This window comes from Gadus morhua, unplaced genomic scaffold, assembly GCF_902167405.1.
Source record: "Gadus morhua unplaced genomic scaffold, gadMor3.0, whole genome shotgun sequence".
Lineage (NCBI taxonomy): Eukaryota > Metazoa > Chordata > Actinopteri > Gadiformes > Gadidae > Gadus > Gadus morhua.
In genome coordinates this window covers 158,824-178,088 of record NW_021964149.1, presented here as the reverse complement: position 1 = coordinate 178,088, position 19,265 = coordinate 158,824, and the positions used below count along the sequence as shown (strand labels likewise).

General features: G+C 44.3%; 7 non-coding genes across 7 annotated transcripts; all 7 read right to left on the bottom strand.

Moving 5' to 3' along the window:
- Nucleotides 1-9,897: 9,897 nt before the first annotated feature.
- trnaa-ugc (transfer RNA alanine (anticodon UGC)) lies at nucleotides 9,898-9,969 on the bottom strand. The gene has a single exon. It is a non-coding gene; the product is annotated as a tRNA-Ala (tRNA).
- A 314-nt stretch (nucleotides 9,970-10,283) lies between these two features.
- On the bottom strand, nucleotides 10,284-10,365 carry trnas-aga (transfer RNA serine (anticodon AGA)). The gene has a single exon. It is a non-coding gene; the product is annotated as a tRNA-Ser (tRNA).
- Nucleotides 10,366-10,832: 467 nt separating this feature from the next.
- On the bottom strand, nucleotides 10,833-10,906 carry trnat-ugu (transfer RNA threonine (anticodon UGU)). Its single transcript has one exon. It is a non-coding gene; the product is annotated as a tRNA-Thr (tRNA).
- Nucleotides 10,907-11,477: 571 nt separating this feature from the next.
- Nucleotides 11,478-11,549, bottom strand: trnaa-ugc (transfer RNA alanine (anticodon UGC)). Its single transcript has one exon. It is a non-coding gene; the product is annotated as a tRNA-Ala (tRNA).
- An 875-nt stretch (nucleotides 11,550-12,424) lies between these two features.
- trnaa-cgc (transfer RNA alanine (anticodon CGC)) lies at nucleotides 12,425-12,496 on the bottom strand. The gene has a single exon. It is a non-coding gene; the product is annotated as a tRNA-Ala (tRNA).
- An 878-nt stretch (nucleotides 12,497-13,374) lies between these two features.
- trnaa-ugc (transfer RNA alanine (anticodon UGC)) lies at nucleotides 13,375-13,446 on the bottom strand. Its single transcript has one exon. It is a non-coding gene; the product is annotated as a tRNA-Ala (tRNA).
- A 290-nt stretch (nucleotides 13,447-13,736) lies between these two features.
- Nucleotides 13,737-13,818, bottom strand: trnas-aga (transfer RNA serine (anticodon AGA)). Its single transcript has one exon. It is a non-coding gene; the product is annotated as a tRNA-Ser (tRNA).
- Nucleotides 13,819-19,265: the final 5,447 nt, after the last annotated feature.

Below are 19,265 nucleotides of genomic sequence, written 5' to 3'. Positions count from 1 at the left end.
GGGCCACAAATTCTCAGACAATGTAACATTGTGTTGTGTCCAGCTATATACTTGCCAGTTCATGGTTCAGGAGATGCACCTTTGAGCTATTCCAGTACTGGTTGATCGTTGGTTGATCTAACACTTCACAGATTTCCCTTCTTTAGGGAAAGTCAAGATTCACCTGGTAGCAATTGACCAATTCAGGACAGATATAGAAAAAAGAACAAAAAAAAGAGTCTAATGCCAGTGTATAGAAATGTATAGAAATAGGCTTGACATATGACAACTTGTTCAACCATTTTGCATGTAAAGACTTGATGAACTAATACCTAAATGTTGTGGGGGTGAGACTATTCCATAGAGACCATTGCAATACATTTTGATCAACTTGATATAAGCAATTGATAATGTAGGAAAGAGCAGAGAATTGTACATAATCATGTGCATGGATGTACCAAAGCATTGGCAACGTGTTCAAATAAATGAGAAACTGTTTTCATGTGCACAAGTGACACACTGATGTGAAGATTGAACAGGTAGTTTTGAGAATTTCAATTCTGATCTGAGAAATGAACCAAAGCGACTGAGAAAAACTAAGGTGTTTCGATGCTTGAAAGGTGCCATAGTGTACTGTGGTCGTGTGGGAAGCGGTGGAAAGGCCCCAAGGTCCGAGAGGAGCAGCGGAGTGGCAGGCGGTGGCGGATCCGGGGCCGACAGCAGCAGCCGTAGTGCGGAGATGGAAGACGGAGTAAGGCGTCTGCCATAACGCTGGTGGGCCCACCGAAGGGCTCTGTCGAGGGCCTCATTGTTAAATGGCCCCAGGTTAGTACGGATCTTTGCTATAGTATGTGTATGATGTTGTATTAAGGTCTTTAAATTTATAATCATGTACTCCATTGTGCTCTCTTTTATTTGGTTTAAGACCAGATCGTCAGGTGCCGCCGGTTTGATGAATGCTGTAAGTTGAGCTACCTTCCTAGCCATCCCTAATGGTGGGATACCTGTTCTAATGGATTCTTCTAGAATTTCTGTATGATGAATTGATTGTAATATTTGAAAATAATGTTTGATTAATTTCGGGTCTAGATCGGTTGAAGGACTCGTCCCGACCGGAGTCAATTTTATGTGTTTCTGTGGGTCTGTAAGGTGAGTGGGCCTACCCAATAGGCTAAACTTATTTCTAAAATCATTAGCCATTTCGTTATAAGATAAAATGGAATGAAAATAAAAAAGGCCTAGGACTATTGTTTAAAAAGAACCAACATAGAGAAAAGAAGGAAAAGATAAAAGAGAGATGTAAAATCAACTAAATTAGAATAAGTTTCAAACCAAAGCTTGCAAAAGATGGAGATTAAAACAATAGATGCAGTTATAATCATAGGATGAACAAAGAATGTAAAATAATAATAATGTCATAACCGGTCAGCTGGTGCAATGTCTTTTAGCTAGGAGGCATGGTTAGCTTAGCAAGAATAAAATCGATTTCCCCAATCGGTTCCGTCGAGTAGTCTTTAGCTGTGAGGTAGGCTGTGCTTGGGTTAGGTGACAGGATGGTGCCATGCCGTAATTCCGACGCCTCATTGTTCCGACGTCTCAATGTTCCGAAATATTTCCCATTAGATCGACATGTCACTATTCCGACGGTTCAATGTTCCGAAAACGAAACCCATTGGTCCGAAGGTCCGTTAGTCCGACTTTTCGAAAAGGAGGCGCATTAGGCCGACGGTTCAATATGCCGAATAGGAAAAATAGTTTTATACCTCGCTCGCTCCCTCTCCCTCTCTCTCTCAATCCCACTCTCACTCTCTCTCTGTCTCCAAAATACAACCTAGGCCTACATATCACGTTCACGATGAACTTTGAAAGACAACGCTTCACTTCATTTCGACACAGTGTTGCAGCACCATGGACAGAGAGCGGAGGTCTAATTCTCAACACGGGCACGAACACACACACACACACACACACACACACACACACACACACACACACACACACACACACACACACACACACTGAGAGTGAGAGTGAGGGAGCGAGCGAGGTATAAAACTCTTTTTCCTATTCGGCATATTGAACCGTCGGCCTAATGCGCCTCCTTTTTGAAAAGTCGGACAAACGGACCATCGGACCAATGGGTTTCGTTTTCGGAACATTGAACCGTCGGAATAGTGGCATGTCGATCTAATGGGAAATATTTCGGAACATTGAGACGTCGGAACAATGAGGCGTCGGAATTACGGGCAGGCCCCGACAGGATGTCGTTGATATTGTAGAATATCCCAAAAACTGATTACAGTCCAAAGTTAAAAAAAGCTGAACACGTAGATGTCTCTGTACTCACCAGCCAAAAAAGCATTTGAAGGAGATTCGATTAAAACCAAAGGGAATGAGGTAATTTCCACAGGTGTTAAAAAAGTATAAAGTTTAATCGCTCCAAAATGCAGGTTGACCAAGTAAAAACAGGCTTTGTTTAAAAGTAAGTTAAAACAAACAAAGTAAAAGAATTTAAATAAGTACATCCAAATTAAAAACTCCAAAGTTGCTAAAACAACAGTTCACCAGAATAACTGACTTTACATCCACAGAAATAGAGAGCGTTCCTAACGTTTCACCCGGTTAGGCTTCGTCAGAGGAAGGGTTAGGGTAAGGGCAACTTACCACTTTTGGAAAACGTTTTTTTTTAGATAGTTCGGGCATACAGACCGGCGACTACCCTCGGCTAGGTCTAGGCCCAGCGGACTTGCTCAAGAAATGTGGCGCCCCTAGCGTTTTTTTTGAGTACTGCAATTTTGATTTTAAAACTTTAAAGTGAAGCGTTTTTTTTTTACAGAGGGGCGTGGAAATTCTGAATAGTGCCAGTGGTATCCCTTGGGCCCCTCTCCATACCCTAGAAATTTGGCGCCCCTAGTGGCAACTTTTTTTAACATGGGAAAACAGCTAAAATCGATCTCACGGGAGCAGGGGGAGGGGCGTGGGAACAAGGTTCCTATGGGTGGTAGGAATTGATGAGGCCGACGTCTGCAAAAATGTGGCCGCCTGGTGACTTGTTTTGGTATAGAAAATCGCATTTTAAGTTTTCCACTAAACGCGGGAAAAAGGGGTGTTAACAATATTTTTAGTGGAAGGCATTTAGTGTGGAAGGTTCCCTGGGCTCCGTCGGCAGGTGTGCGAAGTTTTGGAGTTGTAGCTAACTTCCTTCACATAGTTGCCATTGACCCCCAATGTAAAGATTTTGTGAAAATTTTGTGAAAATAAAGTGTGGAGTGAAAAAAAAGTTCCCACAGAAAGTGTCTAGGAGCACGTTTCAGGGTATTTTGAGTCGTTTGGTGGTGGTCTGTGGTCAATTTTTTTTCCACCACTAGTTGGCGCTATCACGCCCAACGATTATGGGTGAGTAGCTGGGCTCGTTCCGACCCTGAATCTGCAGGAATTATGTTTCTAGCCCCTTCCTAGGCCGAGAAAATTACTTAAATCCAATCCAAATAAATAGGGTTAGGGTTAGGAAATGTCATCAATTATTTTTTTTCCACCACTAGTTGGCGTAATCGCGCCCAACGATTATGGGTGAGTAGCTGGGCTCGGTCCGACCCTGAATCTGCAGGAATTATGTTTCTAGCCCCTTCCTAGGCCGAGAAAATAACTTAAAATCGATCCAAATGAATAGGGTTAGGAAATGTCAGCAATTAATTATTTCTCAACCACTAGTTGGTGCAATCGCGCCCAACGATTATGGGTGAGTAGCTGGGCTCGGTCCGATCCTGCATCTGCAGGAATTATGTTTTCTAGCCCCTTCCTAGGCCGAGAAAATAACTTAAAACCGATCCAAATCAATTGACGTATGTTTAGGTTATTAAAAGTAGAAGGGAGATAGGTAGAGTCTTGAAAAAAAAAATTGAGAGTGTTTTAGAGCCCCCTGAGTCAGTCTGCACTGAGCCCGACGTAATTTTCCCCCAAATAGATTTCCCCCCATTGACAATGCATGGAGAGGCTAACCCTGAGCCTTAGAGAAAGGCCATTGGGCTTGGCATAGCAAAATCCTACAGGTAAATAAGGTAAGCACAGTTAAGTAAGGTAAGCACAGTTAAGGCGAGACACGGCAGGCAAAATCATTGATTTTTCAGTCACTGGTCAATTTTGATATTTTGGGCTATTTTGCACCATTAACATGTAATGTTTCGCACAAAAGAAAGAAAAATGTCAAAACGAAACATTTAGGTGTTTGTTTTATTATAGTTTGTCAACTTGCGCCTCTGAATTTTACAGAAAATTCACCAAACGTTTGCTTTATTACGCACCGTTTCAAATTACAGCCGGTCTCTGTCATATGTGTTCCGTGGTATCATTGGAAAGCACTCGATCTGCTGCACAACATAAAACTGATATCTGATTGGCTGGACTCGATTTCCGACCGGACGATTGGTTCGAATGTATCACGTGGTATGCTCTCAAGCTTGGTTGGCTTTTGCCATAAGAATCTTTCAAGGCCGTTTTCTCAAAATGAGTGTTTTTCCATTTTTAGGTGCACATTTCTCAGCCTATGTAGAACCTAGGTACACCACACTTCCCAGTTTCACACATAGCATTGTTATGAAGACATCTACACATCTTCCTGGCCAGATTTATGGGTCATTTTACCTGGAAATCATGGCGAAAATAGGGTTTTTAAGGCCATGGATAGTATATTTTGATTTCCCAGGTCATAAAAGCAGATATCTTAAAATCCATGTGTGGATTTTTTGTCATTTGATAAATAAACAAAATAAAAAAAGAATTTTGGTCCTGGCTTTATCACAGTTTAAGATTCATGCACCGGAAATATATGCAAAAACGTGCATATTTAATGAGATTCAGCCTAATTAGCATAATTAAATATGCAAAATTCAAAAACTTGTTATACATTTTTTTCTTATAATGATGTATGTAATCAACTGGTAAAGTTTCATGGTGATCCCTTGTATTTAAAAATTGTACCCTATTCACCTGCCATGTCTGGCCTTAAGTAAGGTAAGCACAGACGGACGGACGGACGTCCGTCCGTCCGTCCGTCCGTCCGTCCGTCCTCGATCACCTAACAAAATCTCTAATTTTTGGAGTGCTATAACAAATTGCAGCAATGCTCTGGGAGGACCCAGAGCCGGAAGTCCCGGCTTTTGTTGAAGTTGCTGCTGACAACACCAGCAGTGTGCTGGAACCTTTTCAAAAGGCCAAGTCTGCCACAGAATTTCTTCAAGACGAGGAGGTTGTTTGTCCCCTATCAGCGGCATGCTGTGATGGCGAGATGGCATCCCTTGAATTCACTTTCGACATCGATGGGATTGTGTTGGAAGTGAGGGAGCTCAGCGCCCTCAATACCGGGGTAAATTTTTTATCGATGAAGTGGCCCCTAGTGGTGGCTCCCCACTACCACTTTATCAGAAAACACGTTGACTTGGCAGGACTCAGCGGAAAGGAGCAGCGAATGCTCAAACATGTACATGGCACCTATATAGCCATTACAGACGGGGGGTTCTTTATGAACCTCACAGTCATGCCATCGAACGTGGTCAGGGATGACCCGCGGAGGGACACACATTATGGGGCAGCTCAAGCACGGGCCATAATGGAGCGAGTGTTCCTGTCCTTCAAGGAGAAAGTGAAGGCACTTGGCCCGAAGGACAAAAGTAGGGCCACAGTGAGGAAGAATAATATCTGACTTTGCCAAGTGGGATGTCCTGCCCCAGGACCAGAGGTTCCTCTTGGGTTAGGGTTAGGGGTTTGGGTTAGGGCGCTCCCTCATGCGCCATGCAGCAGTACATGGGACTATCATGTAGTCTCCCATGCACTACTAACATGTAACAGGAGGAGAGGAGGGCACGGGCACAAGCAATTAAAATACGTTAAAAACTTTTGCTTCCATAAAATAAACAAAATGAAATAAAATCAATAAAAGGAATAAAATAAGGGAGAAAGGTTATGTTTAGGAGAGGGGGAGGGAAGAGGTTATGGTAGGGAACTGATGGAGTGGCTATGTTTTAGGACCGGGACGGATGGAGGGGCAAGACGGATCATCATTTAGGCCAAACAGGTTATGGTTAGGGTTAGGATTAGGATTAGGAATCCATAAAATGAAATGAAATAAAAACAATAAAAGAAATAAAACATGGGAGAACGGTTATGTTTAGGAGTGGGGGAGGGAAGAGGTTATGGTAAGGAACTGATGGAGTGGCTATGTTTTAGGACCGGGACGGATGGAGGGGCGAGACGGATCATCATTTAGGCCAAACGGGGCTGTGGAGGAGAGCCTAAAGATCCACCTTCTCTCAGCAGCTCTCCACTGGACCAGGGACCAACCGACATTGGTCTCTAGACCGGACAATGAAAAGTTGTTGATATGATGTGAGATGAATTGAGTATAGAGCCGTTTATCATTTGTTCCTTTCTGAATATGGTAAATGTGTTGGTATAACCTCTGTTTAATAGTAGCTCCCGTTTCGCCCACATAGATGGTCCTGCATAGTTTGCACTGGATGGCGTAGAGGACATTGCAGGAGAGTAGTGTGAAGGTCTGCGAGATGGGGGCACCGGCTCGACAGTTGAAGATGTACTTCAGGTTAGAGAAGTAGGGGTCGAAGGTTGTGCGTTTTGCTTTGTTGAGTGCCATATGGACTAGCATGTCCTGCAGATTTTTATTACGGCGGTGTGACATTAAAATTTTAAAAGAAGCGAGTGGGGCGGTTTGAGGTATGGCAGAATTAAAATGTTGCTTTATAGCTTGCTTGAGGGGGCCTAGTTGTCGCGAGAATGTAGTAATTAATGGAATTAACCTATGTTCCGTGTTCTTTTTTCCAGGGAGAACGGGCCAGCCTGGCTGGAAGAGGGCGGTCACTTCCCCTTTAATAGTCAGAAGAAAACGTTTGGAATAGCCGCGAGGTCTAAGGGCCTTGAAAAGGGTCCTGGTGGCCTCCTCTACGTGATGAGGTAGAGAGCAGATGCGGTGGAAACGGATTAGTTGTGACTTGATGATGGAGCTGAAAGTATGCCGGGGATGGTAGCTGGTGTTAAATAATAAGGAATGCCTGTCAGTGTCTTTAAAATAAACCTTGGTGGCTAATGTTTTGTGTCCATCCTTCGTCTCTGTGAAAAAAACTATCGTGTCAAGGAAGGGGACCTGCCGAAGATGGAGAGTGTGTTTGAGTTTGATACGGGGGTGGTGTGAGTTGAGGATATGCATAAAGTGGTTGAATTCCGTTTCGGATTTGTCCCAGAGTCCAAAGATATCATCTAGATAGCGGAAATAAATTAAGGGGCGTGACGGGCATTTAAGAAATGCAGATTCCTCCCAGTCGGCCAGATAAATGTCCGCGTAGGCCGGTGAATATTTCCTCCCCATGGCGCAGCCGCATATTTGTAGAAAGAACGATTTGTCGAATAAAAAGTCGTTAAGGGTAAGAGCGATTTCTAAAAACTTTAAAATAAATGTATCAGGACGAGATGGATCAGGTGACGAAGCCAATGCTTTTTTCACCGCCTCAAGGCCCAGGACAGTGTCAATGTTCGTGTACAAGGAATCTACATCGATTGAAAAGATAAACGTGTTATCGGGGACGGTGAGATTTTTTAACTTGTTAACAAATGTCAAGCTATCTAGTGTTTGTGCAGCTTCCCTGCTTGGGATTGGTACAGACCATAGGAGGTTTAACTGGGTTCCACTCATGCAATGACCACACCGTTTTCCTTCTTTAACTCCTCTTTACTTTTCTTTTTGTATTTTCACAGGTACAGGTAAGTTGTAGCAGGTAGGTATTGTGGGTACAGTTGTAAGTGGGTTGCAAGTGGTAAACTGCTAGGTATACTGCAAGGTAAAAAACCTTTAAAGAAAACCAAAAATAACTACAGTAAATGCAGTGCAGAATGAAATAGTAAATACAAACATGTTTTCCATATATGCATTTAAATACTTATAAATATAAATATAAATATTATTAATAGTTTTTAATGTCTAAGCATATTTTCATGAATTCTGTTTTAAATATATGAAACCATTTCCATTTTTAACTGCTTTAAATATCAATTCATTTTTAAATGCACAAATTAATCTTAACTGGGTTTTTTTTATATATATATAATCACTCATTTGAAATGTAAATATAAATAGATCAATAAAGTCAAATAGAAATAACTTTAGCAGTATTCAGATCATTTCTATCAATCTACAGATCAAAAAATAAACCCCATTTGTTTTGAAACAATTTGCAGTCAAACAATCATGTGGCATCAAACACCAAACAATTGTCCATGCTTAAGCGCACGTTTTAACGTGCGCTACAAGCGGTTGCGCAACATTACAATCCTTACACTAACAAAATCTTTCTCTTACCGGCCGTTTCTCCAGGCTTTTTATGGCTGTACCAGCGCTGCTTTTTCAGCGCTTTCTAGCGCAGCTTTGCTGCTGCTGGACAGAACGCTGTCTGATTTGTTTGCAACTGGCGTTTCCTGAAAGAGTCTCTCTTCCCCTTTCTGTCCTTTCCGGTCAGGTGACGCAATGACGCGGATTTCCCAGGTAACGCTCTGAGGAGGGATTCCCCCAGCTGTCAGTCGGCGCTGCATATTAACCCCTTCATATCCAGCGGGGATTTTCCAAGTTGACTTCACAAAATGTATATGTGTCCTTGAGGTAGCTCGGGTGAGTATGGGATAGGGGGTTTATATATAAATCTATAAACTCCGCCAAATGGTACGATTCAGAGCCACAGTCACTTACTATGGGGCGTCCCGGAGGGACCACGAATGGAACAGTCCAATTCTCTGGGGGTTTGTGTATTTTTGGGAGAAGGTAGAATAATTAAGACCCTAACCATCGCCTGAGTCTCCAGGTACATGGGCTGCGTTAGGGGGCGATAGTAGACCGGGTCATTAAGTTGACGTGTCGCCTCCAGAATGTAATTAGTTCGATCCTGAATTACAATTTGCCCTCCCTTATCCGCCGGTTTAATAATTATCTCATGGCGAGATTTTAATTTGTTGAGGGCCTGTTGTTGATGGACAGTAATATTGTCCTCCCCTACAGGACGTCGAGGTCGGAGGTCACGGAAGGAACGGAGGTCCTGATCGATGAGCTGGCGTATAGGCTTCGAGATGGATTTCATGGCTGGTTCCCAGATAGACGGTGTAGTCTCAACAGGTCACGGTCTGGGAGTGACGGTGTCGGGATGAAGGTGAGGCCTCGTTCGAGGATCTCCTGTTCTGACGGGGACAGAGGAAGAGCAGAAAGGTTAGTGACGTTAGATACTGAGGACGGAGGGGACGGTGCTGCGCCTGGTGGTCTAGCTATAAACCCAGCTGAGTCAGCCAGTCATCCAGCATAGACATCGCTGTCTCCGGAGTCCAGTGAATGTTGTCATGGGCGGTCTGGAACTTAAGTGTCGACAGTGTGTTAAGGTAGCCAGCACGGGAGTCAACGTCCTCGATATTATCTCTAATAAAGTCGTTAAAAGCCTTGACACAACGGAGTTGGGTGGCGGATAGTTTGATAGATACCGTTAAGAGGGGTAATAGCAATGCGAGCCTGGGGGAATTTTTCTCTGGCTGTCCTAATTAAACGTCGGGTGTCCTTGATTATTGTGATGGCTGTTTGTTCTCTAAGACAGTTGATTTTGCCGATGGATAACAAAATGAGTTTAGTGTCCGGTCTGGGAGATGTGTGTCTCAGTAAGACGGCTGTTAGGTGTCTTAATGTAGCTCCTGGAAAGCTGTCTATTTGGATGTCGTCCATTTTTCTTTTTGGAATCCGGGCCAAGTTTGAATCGCCCGTGATAATTATGGGTTTTCTGATAGGGAGGGACCACATAGTGGCTTTGTGGTTCGTAGGGGGGTGTATGCAGGGCTGGCGGTAAGGTGTCATAGCACTCACCTGACTTTTCTAGGCCAATCAAATGGAGATGCCGGGGATTGAACCCGGGGCCTCATACATGCAAAGCATGCGCTCTACCACTGAGCTACATCCCCATACTGCTAGAGCATGTACATTTTAAACCGGCTTCGGAACACACCAAGGGTTTTCTCGTACATGGCATTCAGCACTTGGACCTGACAACACTAGTCTTCAGATCTATCAGACCTTGAAATATTTACATTTTATGTTTGGAGAACATGTCAAAAAACATCGAATGCTAAGAGCCTGTCCAGATAATGCCAGGTTTTAAATATGGCGCCTTCTATATGCTTAGATTAACATATTTGCACTGATTTCATGCAGTCTCACCGTAATATGTGTGTGTGTTGGCTGACCAAGGGAATGAAAATTTGTAATCAGATAGAACCATTGTAGGCAGGATTCGAACCTGCGCGGGGAGACCCCAATGGATTTCTAGTCCATCGCCTTAACCACTCGGCCACGACATCACACTTATAGGGTTCCAAGTCTCTGGCTTTTTGTAACAGGAAGAGTCTGGAACACTTAGGGTAGGTTAAGCCTTGCTTGATCTAATTTTGAAATAATCTTCAAATTGACTGAAGCTAGCTTTGATCACATCTTGGAGACGGCAGGCATTGAACCTCAGGCCTTCTACATGAGAAGCATACGCTTTGCCGTTGAGAGAAGTCCCCTGTGTTACTTCAATTGTACATCTGTAAAACCGATTTCTGAAGCTTTGCTTAACGATAGAAGGGACAAATAGGTCATTAGTTGGCACTAGGGTATCATACATTTTTTAGAGAATTTTGCTTTCATTGATGGAAAGTCTATTGCATTGATGGATTGCAAGCTTACAACCACAAGCAAGATTGCCAGTTAGGACAATTCCGTTTTTTTTAACTGCAAGAAACACTTTTATCACATCTACACCAGATGATGCTGTTGCAAAATGTGTAGGTACTGCTGGGAGTTGAACCCAGGGTCTCCGGTTTACAAGACAGGCGCTTTCACCAGCTAAGCCACAGTACCCCTATGGTAATGTTTACTTGAGACACCAATGAAAAAGGTCTCATGTAGCGTGACCCGATCATGTGTTAAGCTATCAGAGCTGGCTGATAGCTTAACACAACTTACTGATGTGATTAGAACACTGCCTCTTCTGTGAACTAGACAGTCACTATGACAGTCCAAGCCACAGCACCCCTCTCAGTTCAGGAGTAATGCTTCAGCAAATGATTGGGAAGACAACGAAAGAGGTCTGCAGTACCATGACATAATTCTGTTGATCCTTTAAACAGCCCCTTAAACATACACTGATTAACCTGTACCGTTGACGGCAAGATTCGAACCTGCGCGGGGAGACCCCAATGGATTTCTAGTCCATCACCTTAACCACACAGTTTCAACGTTTCAATTCTCTATCTTGTTCAAACATTAGCATTCTGCAACATTTTTTGTATGTAAAGCATTGCGTGACCTCATTTTGTTTAAACATTCATTACACAGTAACATTCAGCAATGTTTCGTGATCGGATCATTTTTGACTTCTACCTTATAAAAGGGATTCATTCATAATGCACGCGTCACCTTCACTACAATTTGGAGATGCCGGGGATTGAACCCGGGACCTCATACATGCAAAGCATGCGCTCTACCACTGAGCTACATCCCCTTAATGTATTAAAGAGTACATCTCTACTATCAATACCTGAAGCTTTGCTTAATGATACAGCCAATCAATAGGTTGACTTGCACTAGACCATCCTAAGAGATGAAGATATTTGGCCTGCCTGCTAAAAGCAGAGGTGGTAAACTGGTGTGGCAGATTTCAATCATGGAGCGGGGGATCCAAAGGATTTCTAGTGCATCAGCTTAACCGCTTGGCCAGGACAATGGTGCTTATCGACCTCAAGTCTATCAGTTGTTCGAACAGTAACAGACTGCAACGCTTGAGGCTGTGTGATCAGAGAGACACCAATGAAAAAGGTCTCATGTAGCGTGACCCGATCATGTGTTAAGCTATCAGAGCTGGCGGCTAAAGGAATTCCAATTGAGTAGGTTACTTACATTATACAACTTACTGATGTGATTTGAACACTGCCTCTTCTGTGAACTAAACAGTCACTATGACAGTCCAAGCCACAGCACCCCTCTCAGTTCAGGAGTAATGCTTCAGCAAATGATTGGGAAGACAACGAAAGAAGTCTGCAGTACCATGACATATTTCTGTTGATCCTTTAAACAGCCCCTTAAACATACACCGATTAACCTGTACCGTTGACGGCAAGATTCAAACCTGCGCGGGGAGACCCCATTGGATTTCTAGTCCATCACCTTAACCACACAGCTTCAACGTTTCAATGCTCTACCTTGTTCAAACATTAGCATTCTGCAACATTTTTGGTATGTAAAGCATTGTGTGACCCCATTTTGTTTAAACATTCATTACACAGTAACATTCAGCAATGTTTCGTGATCGGATCATTTTTGACTTCTACCTTATAAAAGCGAATCATTCATAATCCACGCGTCACCTTCACTACAATTTGGCGATGCCAGGGATTGAACCCGGTACCTCATACATGCGAAGCATGCGCTCTACCACTGAGCTACATCCCCTTAATGTATTAAACAGTAAATCTCTACTATCAATACCTGAAGCTTTGCTTAATGATACAGCCAATCAATAGGTTGACTTGCACTAGACCATCCTAAGAGATGAAGATATTTGGCCTGCCTGCTAAAAGCAGAGGTGGTAAACTGGTGTGGCAGATTTCAATCATGGAGCGGGGGATCCAATGGATTTCTAGTGCATCAGCTTAACCGCTTGGCCAGGACAATGGTGCTTATCGACCTCAAGTCTATCAGTTGTTCGAACAGTAACAGACTGCAACGCTTGAGGCTGTGTGATCAAATTGTGAAATAGTCCTACACCCTTGACCACATCTTGCTTTGATCACATCTTAGTGATCGGACCTCAGCACTCCTACATGAGAAGCTTTACAGATGAGCCGAAAACAGATTACTTCAATTGTACATGTGGCAACCGATACATGAAAGTTTGCTTAACGATACAAGAGGGGAAATCAGTTATTGACTGGCAGTACGGTATCATACATTTCTTAGAGAAGTAGTCTGCGTACAGATAGCAGAACTGGCCAACGCTTGTCGGCAGGCCTGAATCTTTGTTGTGACGCAACAATGTTTTTCTCTTCTGTGGCTGTCAACACTTAGTGCATAAACGTACCGTACTCATATCAATGTGTTGACCGTCACTAGCTTTTGAGCGCACACTAGCTTTTGAGCGCACAAGCGCACAAAAGCGTGCGCTTTTGAAATCGCACGCACTGATTAACCTGTATCGTTGACGACAACACAGTTTCAATTCTCTCACTTGTTTCGAACATTAGCATTCGGCAACATCTTTGGTAGGTTAAGCATTGCGTGACCTCATTTGATCAAAATAGCACTCACCTGACTTTTCTAGGCCAATCAAATGGAGATGCCGGGGATTGAACCCGGGGCCTCATACATGCAAAGCATGCGCTCTACCACTGAGCTACAACCCCATACTGCTAGAGCATGTACATTTTAAACCGGCTTCGGAACACACCAAGGGTTTTCTCGTACATGGCATTCAGCACTTGGACCTGACAACACTAGTCTTCAGATCTATCAGACCTTGAAATATTTACATTTTATGTTTGGAGAACATGTTGTCAAAAAGCATCGAATGCTAAGAGCCTGTCCAGATAATGCCAGGTTTTAAATATGGCGCCTTCTGATTTCATGCAGTCTCACCGTAATATGTGTATGTGTTGGCTGACCAAGGGAATGAAAATTCGTAATCAGATAAAACCGTTGTAGGCAGGATTCGAACCTACGCGGGGAGACCCCAATGGATTTCTAGTCCATCGCCCTAACCACTCGGCCACGACATCACACTTTTAGGGTTCCAAGTCTCTGGCTTTTTGTAACAGGAAGAGTCTGGAACACTATGGACGGGCGGAAGCGCTGGTCTGGGCAAACACATGGGGAGGTGTCGTGCCGGGAGACGCAGGAGCTGGCGGAGGGGGCGTAGCGAGGGTCCGGAGCCAAGGCAGGACGGAGGTAGGTGTCGTTCTCTGCGGCAGGGGGTCTCAAGACTGCAGGGAGAGGGGGGAGAAGAGGGAGAGGGGGGGAGGAAGTGGGGAGGAACAGAGAGGAGAAGAGGGAATAGCAGCTGGCCTGGGACGGAGAGCGGTCCTCGCGGTCATCGCTGTCCGGGGCCCCGGGGTCCGGGGAGGGAGGCGGCAGGTCGGAGGAGGGCAGGGAGCCGTCACGCAGGGCGTCCGCGGGGCCACCGTAGCCCTGTAGTGGTCTCGCAGGAGGATGGTGGTGGTGTGTCCCCAGTTGCGAGCGTTGCCATAAAGAAAGGCAAGGGTCGCGGCGTTGGGGACAGCAGGGCGGATGGAGGCCGTCAAGGAGGCGGTGAGCCTGGCGATGATGGGGAGAGGGTCCGGGCCGGAGGCGTTGTCCAGGTGGTGGGCCGCCTTGATGGCCGCGAAGATAAGGCGGTTCTTCAGCGCGAAGTCCGGGTCATCAGAACGTGGGGCGTCCGGAGCTAGGGGTCTGGAGCGCGCGGCAGACGTCTCCGGAGGTCTGGGATGTCGTGGAGGGCGGGGTCGGGCACGGGGCCTAGGACCCGTTCTGGAGGGCACCTGGTGGCGTGGTCGTGGAGGGCCGGTAGGTAGGCCTCGGTCACGGGCGGAAGTTCTGGCACGCGTTAGCTTCGTGGTAGCTGCGCTCATCTCGTCGTGGCAAAAACCCGGACCGGTAGGCCTGAGGCAGGAAAGCTGGGGGATACGAGGCCGACTCGAAGGGAGACGGGTCCCGGGCGGGTCGTGAGCGGGCTTCCCAGTCACGTGGAGGGGGGTCGCGGGGAACCCAGTCGCGCCTGTAAGGGTCCGCGAATGACGCGTAAGTGCGTCTCATGGGTAGACTAACCAGAGGGGCGATATCCGATGGGTCCCGGGGTCTATGGTGGCGTCTTCCGTGCTGGACCAGAGTCCAGTCGTCGCGCTGGCTCGGAGCAGGCATCATCAACGGTAGGTTGCGTGAAAGGCAAATGGCGAAAGGTTAAAAACTAATAAAAACACGAGTGGTCCGGTAAAAAGTCTGTTTTTATTTGGGTTTAATTACCGTTTATGCAGGTACGACGTTTCGTCACAATAGTGACTTCATCAGGTACAACAGAGCAATAGCAAACCGTGAAAAATGTCCATACAATTACAAAAAACGAGCCGCGGTGACAGTGACAGTAGTAGACGCGTACACACACACGTTCCACTGAGCACTAGGGATGAGTCGTCGCGACCGATTCGTTACAACGAACGAATCCCGAACGTGAACGACAAGAACTGGTTCCCTGATTCATTTTTTTAACATAAACCAAAAATATGGTCACGTAAATAAAATATACAAACGAACAGAGTCTCCCCGCGACTTATATTGATTGAGTCTACAACGTTCTCAAAGATTCAGCCAATGAGAGGTAGCAATGGTGTTGCAATGGCACCTGGGTAAACAAATGACAAGGCGGTACCGTCGAATATGCGCGCTTTCTGTCTGACGTATCTTGGGTCATACCATTCGACGTGGGGCCACTCATATATCCCCCTAAATTTCGAAAATAGACTTGACCTCCATCTGTTTATTGGATAAACGCATTTCCCAATCCCAGGAGTCTTTGCTCCATTCTACGTCAATTTAAGAACAAATAAAGAAATTAAACTGCAGTTCGTATTTTTTATTTATGACCATGAAAGTTCTGTAATGCCTGAACAATGAAGAATTAAATGTGAAGTAAAATAAAATTATAAATGTAAAACCATGAATGAAATATAGAGAGTAAGCAAGAGGTATAAATATTGGTGGGACGTTTGGTTATACTATTTAGTGTATCTTCTCGATTTCCAAGGGGGTTAGAGCCTAGAAGTGGTTTAAATTATGCTCACGGCCGTCTCGCGGGGGGGCGTTAACGAACGTAACAAACGAATCAAAACGAACGAATCAAATAAACTAATCGTTATAGTGAACTGAACTGAAAGAACTAGTTCCCGGAAAATAATCATTTTGCCCATCCCTAGTGGCCACAGGTGACTAGATGGTCCAATCACAGCTCGAAGACTTCAGCAAACTAAAGTTATAGTCTCTCTCTCTCTCTCTCTCTCTCTCTCTCTCTCTCTCTCTCTCTCTCTCTCTCTCTCTCTCTCTCTCTCTCTCTCTCTTTCTCTTTCTCTTTCTCTTTCTCTTTCTCTCTCTCCCTCTCCCTCTCCCTCTCTCTCCAATTCAAAAAGCTTTATTAGCATGACTATTGGTAAGCCAAACAGTGTTGCAAAAGCGTTACAGTAATACAAATATTACACATAATAACAATAGAGAACGTCAGAACAATATGTACATATATCAACCTATAACAATATAACATAACATACTGATACTGACATATAGAATTAATAGTAAAAAAAATAATAATAATTCAAGTCATTCAATTAATGAAATGAAAAGCTACATAAAAGGCATTATAGGTTACTAGTAATCAGTTATCAATCAAACAGTGAGGCCTGGTCTAGAATGTCATTCTCTCATGTTGTGGCAAGCTGAAATAAACTGTCCTGCGAGGACAGAGCTGTCTTTTCTCTCTCCCAATAATATTTGTAGTTGGTATACATGTGAGTTTATGAAATGTGGGTGTTTTCGACCAAATTTGCGACTTTGCTCTCCAATATTCATCGTGAACGTGATATGCGGGCCTAGGTTGTATTTTGGTGCAGAGAGAGAGAGAGAGAGAGAGAGAGAGAGAGAGAGAGAGAGAGAGAGAGAGAGAGAGAGAGAGAGAGAGAGAGAGAGAGAGAGAGAGGCTGGGAAATATTTCGGACCATTGAGACGTCGGAACAATGAGGCGTCGGAATTACGGCATGGCACCGTCGTTTACCTTCATCACAGACTGCAACACACACTCAGATATTTCCCATGATCCTTTGTGCAACACGTTGACGGGGCCTATACAAATAATGTTTGCAAATATTCAATTTCCTTCCAATTTCCCTGCAAGGTCCCTGTGAATGGGGGCAGTAGCAATAAAAGTTTTTATAGAGCCAGTGTGAGCCGGAGTAAAGTGATGTATAGAGACAGATGTCTGGATGAGGTATGTAGCGGCATAATCATTCAGCGCACGGTAGGCCATTGCATCCAATGAGCTCGAGTAGAAAAAGTATAATGCTTACAGCACCTGGTATTCCCAGGCGGTCACACATCCAAGTACTAACCAGGCCCGACCCTGCTTAGCTACCGAGATCGGGCGTGCCTTTTCTTTTTTTTTTCTTTTTTTTTATCCATCTCAAACCAAAATAACTACAAACAATACTGGGTTAGCCAGGATGCTTTTGTAAAAACCTTCAATACACTGGCCCCTCACCAAATCAAAAAAGTCATGAACTTAAAACACTAATTAACAAGAAATTAAAAAAAAATAGTCAGTCACCCTGCTGACCTCAACTCATCCAAAATCCAATTTCACTTCCCCATCGCCTCCAAGCACAACAAAAGTGCTCCCCTCCACAAACCCTCTCCATTCCATTCTCTCCACAAACCCTCCTCCCCAACATCTGTTTATTAATCCTTTAATTTTCACAAAGTATCCCTCCAACTCACAACATTCAACAAACTCATGCATACACGTTTCCACCCCCACTCCGCACACATCACATTCCTTCCTCACATTCACATCAAACCTACTGATTATTAAATTGTTAAACACCCTATTGTGTCGCAAAAGGAAATCAAAATCTTCACATTCAATACAGTTCCATTTCACTCTTAAATTCCTCCATATTCCCCCTACATCCATATCATCATCACTCTAACCCATACTTTCTCCGCAGCCGGTCTCCTCACTTCTTTCCCTCTTAAACATCTATACATTACTCTCGTTTTCAAACTCTTCAGACTCGCCCTCCTTTCTCCTTCCCCGACATACATTTCTATCTCTCCTTCTCCATTCACCACAGCCTCTCTCTCAATCATCCCAACCCATTCTCTCGGCATACCCTCCTTGATCCTTTCCAACACTCCCTGTGCCGTACCCAACCATATTTCATCCCCTCTTTCCCTCACCTCGTCGACCATTACCTGTGCCCTCATGAACCCAGGTACATACTCATAAACTAAATCCTTCACCTTCCTAACCCCTGCTCTCCAAATCACCCTGTTATAAATTGTGTTCCCTTCATATGTGATTTTTGGATTTAAAAACACTGGTTGCTCCCATACCTGCTTAACATCCTTACACTCATACTTCACACATTTCACAAGCTCTCCCCACGCTCCCAACACCTCCTTATAAAACTCAGACACTCCACTCAACATACCTTTCTTTAGTTCCATATACACTCCACTCTCTCCACACCCACCGCATTTATTAATTGCTTCCCTTAAAAACACCTTCCATATATGATCCCTCTTGTCCTTTAAATATCTCACCACCATTTTCACCCTAAGTGCTTTCTTTCTCCTTTCTAAATTAATCAATTTTAACCCACCATCCTCATACTCATTTTCCATCACCTCCCTGGCTATCCCAACTCCCTTCCCACCCCACACAAACTCACTCACCATTCTCTCCACCTCCTTCAAAACTCTATCAGGCACATCCAACACATTCATTGCATACACAAGCTTGCTCATTACCAGCGCATTCACAACTGTCACCTTCCCCTTCAACTTCAACCCTCTAAGTTTCCAAAACCTTAACGTCTTCCTAATACCATTCATTATCCCTTCAAACTGCATTCTCTCCCTTCTTTATCCTTTATCCCTAAGTTCACACCTAATATCCTAAAATAATCCTTTTCCTCTTTCAATCCTATCTCCCTCCTACCTGCTCTCTCCACACCTACATACATGATTTCTGACTTTTCCATGTTTATTTTCGCCCCTGATGCCCTGCCATACAACTCTACACTACCTAAAACCTCAACTACACTTTCCCTGTCTCTAACTGTAACTGTCGTGTCATCCGCATACTGAAATAATAAACTAACCCGCCCCTCTGGTAACTCTATCCCCCTGATCCTATCATTTTGCATTAGTAGTGCCGCTAGCGGCTCTGCCGACAAGGAGTACAGCAGTGCCGACAGCGGACAGCCTTGCCTAACCGACCTTTCCAGTCTAAATGCGTCTGTGACTATCCCATTGATTTTAACGCAGCTCACTGCCCTGTCGTACATCCTCTTTATCCATCCTACCAACCTGTGCCCAAAACCAAATTTATCTAACACTCTATATAAATAATCATGATCCACCCTATCAAATGCTTTGTTCAAATCTAAACGTACAACTATCCCCC